Genomic DNA, 13,157 nt, shown 5'->3' with positions numbered 1-13,157 from the left:
CGGCGAGTCCGCTTGTATCTTTTATTTATTTCCGATTCTTTTGTCGCCTTCGGAATGTAAATTAATAACTGTCAGTAGGTGACAGGAGTCGCGCCTGTCACCCGCTCCCTGCCTGTCTGCCTGACTTTCTTCAACTTATCAAAGTATATTTTGTCTACCACCGATATTACTTTTAGAGTGGTGTTCAATTGATTTTATTTGTTATTTTATGTCAAAAATTCACAAAACTGTTTTAAAATTATGACAAATTGCTGTTCTAAACTTATATTTTTATTTCAGATTGTTGAAGACCGTCTATCCTATAATATATATTCATTTAGCTTCATATTGAATTATCTTTAACTAACTGAGAATCGTATCCTTTACATTCGCTTTAGCTCAAAGAAAACAAGACGGCGTAAATTTCATTGCTATCTTAAGATATTTTCGACGCCGCGTCTTCAATGGGGCTGTTATCGGTCACACGATTTTTTACAAGATCGCTTATCTGTCACTACATTAATTACGGCGCTATCACCTGAGGCCCCCCCCACACACCCCCGCTCCCCTCACCCCGCGTCCAGGCTCGGGAATCATAAATGTAATTATTTTTACCAATAAAGAATGTTTCCTAATAGAATTAAAATGCGTTAGATTTACCTAAGAATGTTTAAAATAGTAAAGATCATGTGGAAAGAAAAAAACAAAATAGAATTTATTTTTAAAACAATTTTAATAATGACTGAATAAAGTGTTTATTGAAGGAGAAATGGGCGTAAACAAGAAAGATGGAATTAATGAACGCGAAGTATATCCGGCAAAGCTAACATTGGTAGTCGCGCTTACCGCGAGCCACCCCGGGAGCCACCCTTTAAGAATTCCGACTAATAGAATGCGGATAGACAGACAGACAATCCATCACGGTTCCCCTACCGATGTATTATTTATGGGGACATCCTGCACCAACCCACGGCTAATCTTTCAATATCTTGAGAATTTTGGTAACATCTAGCATGGGGACGAGCGCCAACTTGCAAACTATAATGCATTAACAAGACGTCTTAATTCTATTGACATAAAGTTCTGTTTCGCAAATCCCTAAGCATTCATCAAATATTTTGCTGCTGGAGCAAAATAAGGAGACATTCCTTTACTGAGTACAGCTACCGAAGACGTTATGTCGTGGTAATAGAGATGATTTTTAATCGCTTCAAAGGCAAAACAAATGTAATTCGTTCAATGTAATTGTAGGATTTGTTTGTTTTTGTGCAGAATGAGAGAAATGGCATGAAATTAATGATGCTTCCTTAATGAATTTTTGTTAAGAGACCCGTTTGTTGTAATAAGATTTGTTATTATTACTAATTATTAAATCTAACAAATGTAATGTGAATTATATTCATTTGTTTTGACGAAAATATGACGAATAATTTGTAAGTACTTGAGAACAAGTAGCACCAAACAGTCCTCTCAAATATGAATGTTTCGAGTCGTAGTCAAATAATTTATATTTAAACTAATGATGCAACTAAGAGGAATCAAAGCGTTCGCCGGCTGTTTCTATAAATACCTCACTTAGAGGCGGGAGACGAGGAAAAAATATATTTTCGAGTTCGTAGGCGAGAGGGTCGCCAGAATAGATCCCTCGGGAACTCCTCGCAACCGGAGTTGGTTAGTTTCACATACTCGTGTTCCTGAGGATCGACTGTCCGCTTTCTTTTCTATTTGTAAAGTATTATATTTCAACACTATTTTCTAAACTTAAACTGAATCATTTTCAAATAATTTACTGAGAATTATGTAGCGGTTTTGTGTTTGACCATATTTTTAAATAACTACTTTGTTTGTAATATCCTCAGATCTTTTCTTCCTTCAGAATAATGCATCAAAAATGTGTTTTGTTTCTCTTTTGAAATGAAGATAAGTATGTCTACAACAGTTTCCTTATACATGTATGTATTCATTGATTGTAACTAACTAAAATATTAAAAAGAACGGATGCATAAATAAATAAATCAAATCGATCAGTGATGAGGGAACATAAGAGAAAGAGAGAGAGAGCAATAACAATGCTTCTGGCTATATATTAATTAGAAAAGCAAAAGAGTGTTGGCTCCGAGCTGAACAAATCATTGAGGAATTCTTTAATTTAAAAATGGCGGCACATGATCCGGCCGATGCAAATGACGCGGCGCGCGCGCAACTCATTACGAGCCTCATAACGAGGTCTTAAATCAACCGCGCGCCCGCGGCCATTGTCTACCCTCTCTCCCCTCCCGCCCGCTCTGTCCCCCCGGGACCAGCTTTCCGATTGTAATATCGATTCTTCTTAATAATAAAAAGCGATTATCTCCGACGATAGAATTAGATTTGAAGCCGCTAATGTATTCAGCTTTATTAACATTCCAGTGTGAGTGATGAACTGGAGATGCATCGAGTCTTGGATTACTTTACTGGATTATATCTGTTATCCCAATTTTACACTTACTTCCAATTTTGCAGACGAGTCAAAGATATTTCATGCGTTACCAATTGAGTACAATATTGCAATATTGAAGAGATAAAAGGATACATCGTTATTATGCCAACGTCATATCACCTGTAACACCTTGCAGATGTCACTACAGTATATCTGTTATCTTAATGAACAATAAACAAAATAATAAACCGTATGGATTGTTTGTCTGTAAATCAATCAAAATATATATTTTTGGAAAGTTGTATTTCAAGAGAATTTATGTCGACGACCGAAAACAACGAGATCTCAACAAAAAACATATTTACTCTTTAAAACTTGTTTACCGACACAATTGCGTGTTTTCTCTTCGATCGATGATCACAATACGGACTTTAATCAGTCAAAAACAGAATTGAATTTGCCATCGCGTGCGCCTGTGACCCAGAATGCGCAGCGTCGCTGCCAAGTTGTGCCAAGATGTGGCTCTCGATGCCAGGGGATGTGTCGCAATTAGCCGGGCTAATGGCGGCCGCGGCCCGGTCCGCGCGACCTCCGACTCCCCGCAACAAATGTCAAGAACAACAACAACGGCAATACAAGCTAAGCCCACTACACTCAGAGCGGCCAGAGCTGGTTTCATTGCCTCACTACTTGAGGTATAATATACACAAAATACTATCGACAGCTTTTTTAACTAGATAGATTCACAAACTCTATTGCGTTAACTTTCGATTGTTACAGTTTATTAACGCGATCGAATCGGTAAGCATGATGTGAAAAACACGGCCTAGGCAATCTAAACCAAATTTCTGTTTAGTAAAGTATATGAATTCGATTTGCGTTCGATGTAACTAAATTGATGGCCGTTTAAGAAAACAATTGAAATCGGACGGTACGTTCAACTCGGTGCGTCGCTACGGCGCTGTGGCGGGTTGGCAGGAGGCCTAATCGACGGGTGTCGCTCGAATATATCTCGCGGGCCGTCATCGGGGCCCATTCCTCGGACTCCGGCGCCCGCTGACTGACGGGGTGGTGGCGGCCTCCGCACTGACAAATTGTCGCCCGCCCGACGTCACCTGTGTCGCTCACTCATTCACTCGCCGACTGAATGAAGCTCGTGCTCCCGGTCACCTGCGTCATTCACTCGTCGAGTGGTGTTATTTCCTGTCGCGTGTCTTCTGCTTCGTGTCTCGTCGATTCATCGAATACCAGTCACTTCGGAAGCTGTCATATGTACTCAAATGACAGACATCATTGTGTGTGTGTGTGTGTTTGAATGTCAACGACAGTCTTTTGTTTTTCGCATGAGGTTAATGAACTTGTCGGATAGGAATGACGTGTTCCTTTCTATGACGCTACTAACCCACGTCAATATTTACAATGTAATTAAGTGCAAAAAGGACAATGCAGTTGATACATGAGCATTGGGACACAAAAGCGTCGATGTTGAAGGTACGAGGGAGGTATGATGGGCCCGGGGGTGTCGGTGGAGGGAGCGGGGAATGCCTAGCTAACGAGGCAGCAGAAGTAACACGACTCCGCAACCGATACGTTCATTAAAGTAACGACAAAGCAGTCGCTTCTCTCCCACTTTAAGTTTGCTTACGTAAACCTTAACGAATATTGAGTATCATAAAATGCATTTTCCATATTGTGATTAGTTCTCATGTTAAATTAGAAGCATTATATTAACACTTGCAATAAACTACTTTAGCGCATTTTTAAATGACTCAAAACTCATAATTTATACAAATCATAAAACAAAGGACGACAATAAAAATCTAGAAACATCCAGGGACTTTTATTAGTGCTGTCGAAACGGTTTTTACATTCTCATCACAATCGATTATTGGATATCTAAGAGGGAAAAACCTCGTCTGGTGATGAAGCACCGGCCGGGATAAGCGGACTGCAACTTAATACGGCGAAGGAAAAAGTCGCCAAATTCACACACCGACGGAGCGAACTGTTTTTACGCAGTTAGCGCTTCAAACAAGTCATAAAACGTGCCACTGGACCGAAGCGCGCTGTTTGCTGCTTGATAACACTGGGCCCGTACAATTATTATACTCTGACAAAAACAGTAGCATATGTAAGAATCTATATACAGCTGATTTAGGTTAATAACAGAAGAGCAGCAGTTAAGCAACCTAAAAACAATTGAAGGCAATGCCAGTGCGATAAGCGATATGTTTTTACGCATAAGCTCTTACTCTTGTCGCGTAATGTGAGGTCGCCTGGCTTGAAATTCCAATTGCATGGAATACAACTACATTTACATAAATGACTACACAAAATATTCCATCTCCTCAGTTTTAATGGTTCATGTTGCGAGCATCGCGCGGACCCCTGCCACCTAATTAGCAAGCGCAATAATTAAAAGCGGCCAGCGCTCTGAGCGGCGGCAAAAAGCTATCTGGCTTTCGGATTTCACTGCTCGTATTTTCAAAATCGTCGCGCGGTCATCTTCAAGCTCGGATTCCTTCGCGCAGTGGACGAGAACGGCCTAACCTGATGCCAATTCAATCTAATTCCAACCCTACGAGTGTGTAATTACGGTTACATTTACAATTGTCATCGGTTTTGCGAGTCAGTGTGTGCGTGAGCGCAGGGCAGCGCAAGTGAATTATTTGCGAGATAGTTGGGAAGATATCGCGCCCCGCTCCAAACAAAACTATTGCGAACCGAGCAAATTGAGCTTTCGAGTGGATTTGAATCTTGTCCTTTGCGCGACACCGCTGACAAATGTACCATACCCGACTGTACAGTGCCTACGTTATGTAAAAGGCCAATTGGAAGATGTATCTTTTCTTTTTCCTTTACAATATCGCTTGTAAAACAATCGCGTTAGTATCTCTACAGTCTTACTTCGAAACTGTTTGTTTCTAAAGGCGAAGTAACACCCAGACCTAGAGCAAGATGATTTAAAATCAGAATCAATATCAGTAACTTTATAGTTTGTTGGATAACAGAAAGTTATTCATGGTCATGAAGAAAAATGCATTTCTTTTCTCCCCAATAAGATGGAACGTGTTATTGTGGGCATTATAAAAAATGCTGCGTGAGTCAGCTCGCGCGCTCACCAGACGAATAAATCACTCGTTTATGATGTAGGTTAAAAATAAGTGGAGTCTGATAATAAAGACGGACAGAATGTGTCGCCTTTTATAGCCGACGTATTTACACTTTCTTAATGACTTTCACGAGAGCTAGCGTTGCTCCAACAGCCGGAGAGCTTGTCACCTTTGTTGAAACCACATCAAGAATGGTGAATCATCTATCATCATGGTGAATTAAACACATTGTAGGAAATCTTCAATAACGAAATAAAGTCATATTCACTTAACAGTATCTGACCTTTTCATTTTACTTAAAGGAAGATGAATGTAAACTCTCAGAATACTATAGATAAAACAGATTTTGAATATCATCATATTTCGTATAGTCTTTGACAAATGAAGGTTAATATGTAAGGCAACTAGTCTGCGACGCCACGTGTGACTGACACTACTGCCATGAAAGGAATGTATTCAACTTGTTTTTGTTCCAAATAACGCGACTCATCAAACTCTTGTAATTGAAATCGTATTGTTATTGTTTGCTTCCTTCTCAATTTGTACAATTACTTTTAGATTAAATCATAGTTGTGTTTTCTAACAAAACGTTATTAATATAATAAGATTCCGGTTAGTTTTGATATTCTACTTTTGATGTATTGGTTAATTAATGTCATTGCTTGTATTATATAAGGTGAGTCGTTTTTCGGAATTTTTATTTCAGGATTTGACATATTGTTATAACAGCTTACATTGTTGAAATATTTAGTGTAAGTCAAGTCTCTCGGCTAGCGGTGCCCGGCCGGGGCAGGGGCCGAGGGGCAGCAGCCAAGCAACGGCCTCGGCCCCCGCCGCGCTGGCCGCTGCTGCACATTTGAAATTGTAATCCGCCAAGCGCCGTAATATTTGAAATTTAATAATGGCGATCCCGCTCGCGCTCGCTCGTTTATACTTTTTAATTTTATATCTCGATTGACCTTCGATACAATGATCGAATGAATACATCGATTTTTTCCCGAATCGCCGCCGCAGCGGGTTCTTGCGCCCGGTGAGTTTCCCGGCGCCCCCCGCCCGATGCCCCCCGCCTGCCCCGTGCGACTCCTTCTGCGAGTTAAAATTAAAAACTTACGTCTCGAAATGTAAACAAAAAGCGAGACTACTTTAAGGAGACTTTATTCAAGTTACCGAGTGCTAAGTGAACACACGTGCGACGTCCCGGGTTCGTTCCCGGATAAATATAGCCGGCGCGGCGCGGCGCGGCGGCGAGTGCGCGGGGGGATCGCTAACGAAGCGCCTTTTTATAGAAACGAGCGTCGCAGGGAAGTAGCTATCTCGTAAACATGCTGAGTGTAGCGGTATGATACATCGGCAACACCGCGCCGCTGCCGCGCCATCCCCGCGCCGTCCTCGCGCGCATCTCCAGAGCCGTGACGTTACTGTCATAACGTCGCGCGTCATACGTTCTCCTCGTCACATAAAAATACGGACGAGCTCATTAGACTGGAGAGTGATCGCACGACAATTTTATGACAACATTTATTTTTTATATGTAGATGGTACGTAGGAGATAACGACTGCTCGCCCTGATTCTACTAATGACAAGTTCACTGACGGCGACGCGACGGCTGACTGTCACTAAAACATTTCTATTTATTAATTCAGACTATGATAGTACATTTAAATATGAGGGGTTCATATACACTTCGATTGATTAAATAAAAAAGTTTTCGATTTTACTGTGGAGATTCTATCTAGTAATAGTCGTTATAGGCGACGTGAGGCAGGTATGGCAGTGTGTGTGTGTTTGTGTGTACTGTGTCTTGTGCAAAGCACATAAAATTATCTAGACTCGGGCATCGTTTCTACCGGCAAATATCTGAATTTACATGGATCAGCGAAAATTAGAGGCATGGGAACCGCCAATCGCACATGTGCGTGCAGAATAAAAATGGTGTATTTTTACATGATTCTCCAGTAAAACCGGCGAGAGGCGTAGAGCGCGGCCTGCATCGCCGTCGGTTGAATACTAAATGTATTATAAGGGCACAATATTTGCATTTTGAATTACGCGCTCGCGGCGCGGCGCAGCGCGGCGCCCGCCCGGCGACCGGCCGCGCTGCCTGCGCCCTGCCCGCACACCCCGCACACCCCGCACCCCGCACAGATCACATGCGCCGGCTAAATATAGACAATATTTAAATGAAACTAAATAAGTAGTCACAAACAAACTTAAAATCATAAAAGGTAGAAAGACCTGACTGAGAACCGAAATTGGATCAAGATTTGGAAATTCAACAAAACCTTTTGTAGTCGTTGCAAAATCATCAACAGAGAACGATACTTTAACATTGAATAAATCATTGTGGCAATGTTTCCAAGCATCATTGTAAGCCAAGGCGAGGTGCGCAGTCCTGTTACAACTAATTGTCGAGTTAATCCTGCGCCCGCGCATGTCAATGTGCCAAAAGCGTTTCGGACGACGCATGCATTATGTATCTGGTTTACGACTCCGCTGCGTGCCGCGCATCCAGCCCAGATAGCTATCTGCCAACCACTTGACCAACAGATAGCGACGCTCCTAGATCCATAGCAAATGTGTCTCCGTCTACTATCACACCTCGCGCACGTTGCTGGATTGCTGGAACCCTTAGAATTGCAATTTTTAATCCAGTATTTGTATGCAACTTGTTGAATTCAGTCCACTTTATCTCGGATCTAAATGCCTATATGGTAAGGTTTATCTTTCTATATAATGATTGTTTTAATATATTTTGCCGTAATTTCATCAGCGTCTTGAACTGTTTACAAGATGTTATGCAGCAGATGTTTTGTAGATGCACATGGCGTCGTGTGAGTAGAATACATTTGACAAAATTTCCATTACTCTGTAACCAAGAAGCTTGATTTGATATCTTCCTAACAATAAAATCTGAGACGAATTTAATATTTTGCGTGTTTAGGTTCAAGATTGTAAAAATATTTTAATTCTTATACTGAAATAAGTATTATTATCATATTGTTAGCGATGTATGTACCGTTGGAGAAGAATTAAGTTTGTAAATTTAATATAACAAATTGCGGTCGATGCGTCCTTAGAATAAATTTAACAACTCTATATTCATGTATCCACTCAAACTTGCCAAATAAAATCCGAAACGTTGGAATCAAAATTTCAAATGACCGATACGACTCAATAAAGAATGCCTAATACATGAAGTTTAAGCAGACGTTTCGGTCATCACAACTGATACAAAGTTAGCAGCCAACTTGAGAATACAATAGGCAAAGCTTAACTTTTTGTACAAATAACAATGATCAAGTAATGTAACAGACGAATTGCTTTCCAATGCTAACAAGAAAAAACTAAAACATGTGTTTTTATAAAACATGGCTAAAGTTAGAAGCAATACTGACTTCTTAAAGGGCTATAGGTACCTTGTTTCGCTATTTTAGGTGTTAGATAAGAAACGATGACAGATAATTTCGAATGTCGACAGTGTCATCAATGGAGTGTCAAATGAGGTGAAATGGCCACTTTTTGTTGGATTAATTAAAGCTATTCTCGTGCCCTGCCTTAACAGAATGTCTAATTTAAAAAGCTCCTTCATTAGCACAGGCTGGTGTAAAGTATTCGACCAGAGCGTTTCCATTAATCGCGCCAACTTATTCGGGAGCGAACGGTAACGCCCGATAAACGAGTTTAAATCGCGGCCGCGCGACGAGACTAGCATCGCATTATATGTCCAAAACACAATGACATTGTGAAACCGCTATCATTCGTCTACATCACCTCTATTCCTATAACAATAGTTACCAAATTCATATAAAAGTACAGTCGGTCTGTGGTAAATATAAAGTTGTTAAATTCAGATATTGGATTGACAGTATCTTGAGACCAATCTTGCGTTTCCAAATTTTTCAACTGATCTCTGATAAGGCTAGTGGATAGAATTTCGAAGCATAAGTTACTGAGTAAATTGAAAGCGGATACATTCTTAGTTTAGTAATTGGTTAGGATATGAAGTTTGTGCTGTGCAGCTTTGAATTGAAAGAAAGTATATTGAATGTCAACAGGATTGGTGGTAGTTAGGGAGTGATATACTTGCTACAGTTAGTCTGAGATTGATCGGCGGATCGCTTCAAGACGAAGCACAATATCTGCAAGGCAAAGAGAAGACGCAGACGACTAATTAGATTAGGGCTGCGCTCACAGCGGCCGGGGCTACTGAGGCGGGCGGGGGCGGGCGGGAGCGGGCGGAGCGGTCGGCGGCTGCGCCAGCGCAGTGTCGCCATCTGTCACACACGTCGCGCCGTCGCCTCCCCCCCACTCAGGCGGCTGCGCACTCTAATTATAACCTCTGAGCTAATTAATTAACCACCACTTATTTATTTTTTGTTTTCTGCTTTAAGACCTAGAAATTGCACAAGTGATGAAGTACTTGATAATTTTAACTATTTACTCAGTAATTTAGACAGATGGTTAAGTATGTTTAATCCAAAAATCACCTCAGTGGACCAGAGCAATGTAGATCGATGTCAAAACTTCTCCCGAAATTCTCAATTTATTAATAACATAATTTTTTAGATTTCAATCTGAAAATGTCTTCAACTAATATTATTTAACATAAAATGGGTATTTCATAACGTGATAACTACAAGAGAAATGTGTCACAAAATAACACTTCACAGTTACGGTCAATTGTAGTTTAGTGCGCAGTTAAGGAAGTTCACTAACCACTCGGTTTATCGGCCACCGAGGTGTAAATTAACTATCCGAGTCACATAAACACTCCTCTAGACAATTAAGAAGCAGTATAAAACTTTTAATTCGTCGCGGGGACCTTTATGATTGTATTATTATAATTTCATTTAAAATAAAGGAAGTAACCGGCCACTAATTTTCAAGTCGCGTCGACCTTTCGTTAACCGATGATAATTTTATTGCTGCGAGGACGTTAATTCACCTCGCTTAACTCCTCGTAGTGGAATACATTTGAGTGCACATCTGCCGCGGCCGCACCACCTCACTGCTCATCTATAATTGATAAGTACTTACTTGCAACTTAATGCAAAACTTGACACACTCAAATGTCACATCGCTGACCTCAATGTAGATGATTTTAAATTACCCCCTTGGGGATTCGTTATAACAAAATAGTTTTAAGTAATTTTAATGTCGACCCCATGTTTTAAAATATCCTCAAAACTCATCTAATTTATAAACACATGGTTTGAACACACAGCTCTTTTAAAAGTGTAGCCATAACAGGAACATGATAACGGACATTAAAACTATAGCGATGATCTTCAAATAAAAGTAACCGAGTCACGCAATATTTTCATAAAATAAGATAACGACTCAAACTTTGAATAAAAAGCCACGAGCCGGTGCAACGAACTCCAACTCTTTAGGTGGTAATGCTCTTTAAAATCTTTTAATACGCAATACAGACGTCACGATTAGAGAACGGTCGATGATAAACTGCGTGCTGCGACGCGACAATTCCTGACAGAGCGAGACGCAACTATCTGATGAGCCGCGAGTGCGAGCGCGACCGAGAATAACACGTGATGTATAAAAACCGGGGCCGTTGATTTTATAATTTATTTGTTACACATTTGCCGTTGCGTGAAGATCGAGAGATACATGAGCTTTTTGTAGGAGACTAGTGGGTAATACGCATCAGATGTGATTTGAGGAATAATTTATGGTGTTTGTACGGCGGATGTCACCGCGCGGCGTCGGATCGTAAACGACCGCTTTATAACTCCGCGCTGACGACGTTACGAGGAATGGATAAGCGGGACGAGTGTCAAGTGCAGGCCTCACGCCGCACTGAATGGCCAACGAAAGTGTATTATGACAAGCCACAAATTATTTAAATCTCGTAGTACGTAGTGAACGAAGATTAGCACCTTATTGTCACGAACAGATAAAAATGTCACTGCAATTTTTTCATTGTGTGTCGCTAATCGCGGTAGTATTCATAATGTTTAAATATGACGCGCCCAGTGTGTGTGTGTGGGTTGGAGTGCATGCAGCAGGCAGCAGGCGGTCGTTGGAATCAATCACTGTTGTATTAGTGCAGGCCGCGCGCGCCAAGTCCCTGTCGCCGGCGACGCGGCGGCCATATTTCAAATGCATTTGAGATATAGACCGCGTTTTGTCAATGCATCGCCGCGTTGATTTCGATGATTTATATGTAATTATCATTGCTCTTGTTAATGTCAGTTTCACGGCACATTCCCTGACGTCGCTGAGACCATTTCCTTTTTAATTTATGCGTTTAAATTAGCATCGCCGCCGTGTACCGTTCAGTCGGGGCTCCGATACGTCGAAATTATTTCAAAATAAGTATTGTGAACCTGGATGGGACCAGTTTTATCTACATCTGAATTATGTATGTAAAGATTCATTTAAGTAATTGTATCCAAGCACACAGATATGTAATGTGAACTTAACTTAAATAACTGACCTGGATGCATTGTCTAGTCTACATAAAAAGCATGTATCACAAGCTGCAGTCAAAATACCACATAAACTCCTAAACTGCGAGTTGAACGTCCTACAGATCCGATTCTGACAGTTTACGCTTCGAGCCCAAGTTGGGATAAAATATGGCTTGTGCTCAGACGGATGCCGGGGCGGTGGGGGCAGGGGGGCGAAGACGTCCGCAAATAGCGAGCATCCCGAGCGAACAAAACAATACCAGTATGATATTATGGTTTCAGGCGAACAGAATGAGCTCACGGAAATTTGAATTATATATTCCAACGCTCAGATATTATTATATCCCTCGATTGCTGTACACTTTTTTTATCCAGTCTTTGTTTAAGACATGGACATTAAAGATGGCGCCCTTATATAAAACATCTATATTATTCATTGGACTTACACGTGTGAATATCGAAATATCGAATAAATTGACATTGTAAAGTATTAAAAAGTCATAAAACGCGAAAACAAGAAGACTATAGAAAGTGTGAGGAGCGGACAAAGATGCTGTTTATACAGATTAGTTGTAGAGAGGGCGAGCGACAGCCGCGGCCGCTATAAATAAATAATGCGCCAACATTTTATTATTGTCATACAGCACCGCGGTGTCGCCACGTGCACGCCGCGTCGCATTCCGAGCCCCGCCCCGCCACCCCGCCACCCCGCCAACGGTAACCCGCCCGCTGCCAACCAACATTCCGAAATAAACTGCAAGACACTGGCTGCAGAAAACACCTACAAAACTAATTATGTTACCCTACGTCAATAACAAATATAATGTTTCATTAAATCTAAAAACATAACGACACATTGTCATATAAACACAGAAGTTACTACTTTAATATCTTGGAAATAAAAAGATGAATAAAAAAATAGTGAATACGATCTTAATAGACAATAATTAAAATAATTTAACAATCCACCTAATCCTATGTGGTTATAATAGCGGCGCTTAGTGTAACCAATTCTAAGATTAAGCGAATAATATTTTAATTGCTCACAATTTAATTACAACTGAACGCGAGCGAACCGAGTCGTAAATCATCGAGGATTATTGGCGATAACAGCGCCACCATTTCATACCAATTACTTACGCGACAAAAAATTGTTTTACATTTTGATTTTAGAATTAGTTGATCAAAGAATTCTCGTAATCAGTTGTATTCGC

At 40.7% G+C, this 13,157-nt stretch overlaps 1 protein-coding gene across 5 annotated transcripts in view; it reads right to left on the bottom strand.

The window, feature by feature from the left end:
* Window positions 1-13,157, bottom strand: part of hth (Meis homeobox homothorax) — a 210,078-nt gene that overhangs the window by 161,780 nt on the left and 35,141 nt on the right. The gene's annotated exons all lie outside the window — the stretch shown is intronic.

The sequence above is a fragment of the Papilio xuthus genome, unplaced genomic scaffold (assembly GCF_000836235.2).
Source record: "Papilio xuthus unplaced genomic scaffold, Pxut_1.1 DF826961.1, whole genome shotgun sequence".
NCBI lineage: Eukaryota > Metazoa > Arthropoda > Insecta > Lepidoptera > Papilionidae > Papilio > Papilio xuthus.
This window is presented reverse-complemented; position numbering and strand designations above follow the sequence as displayed.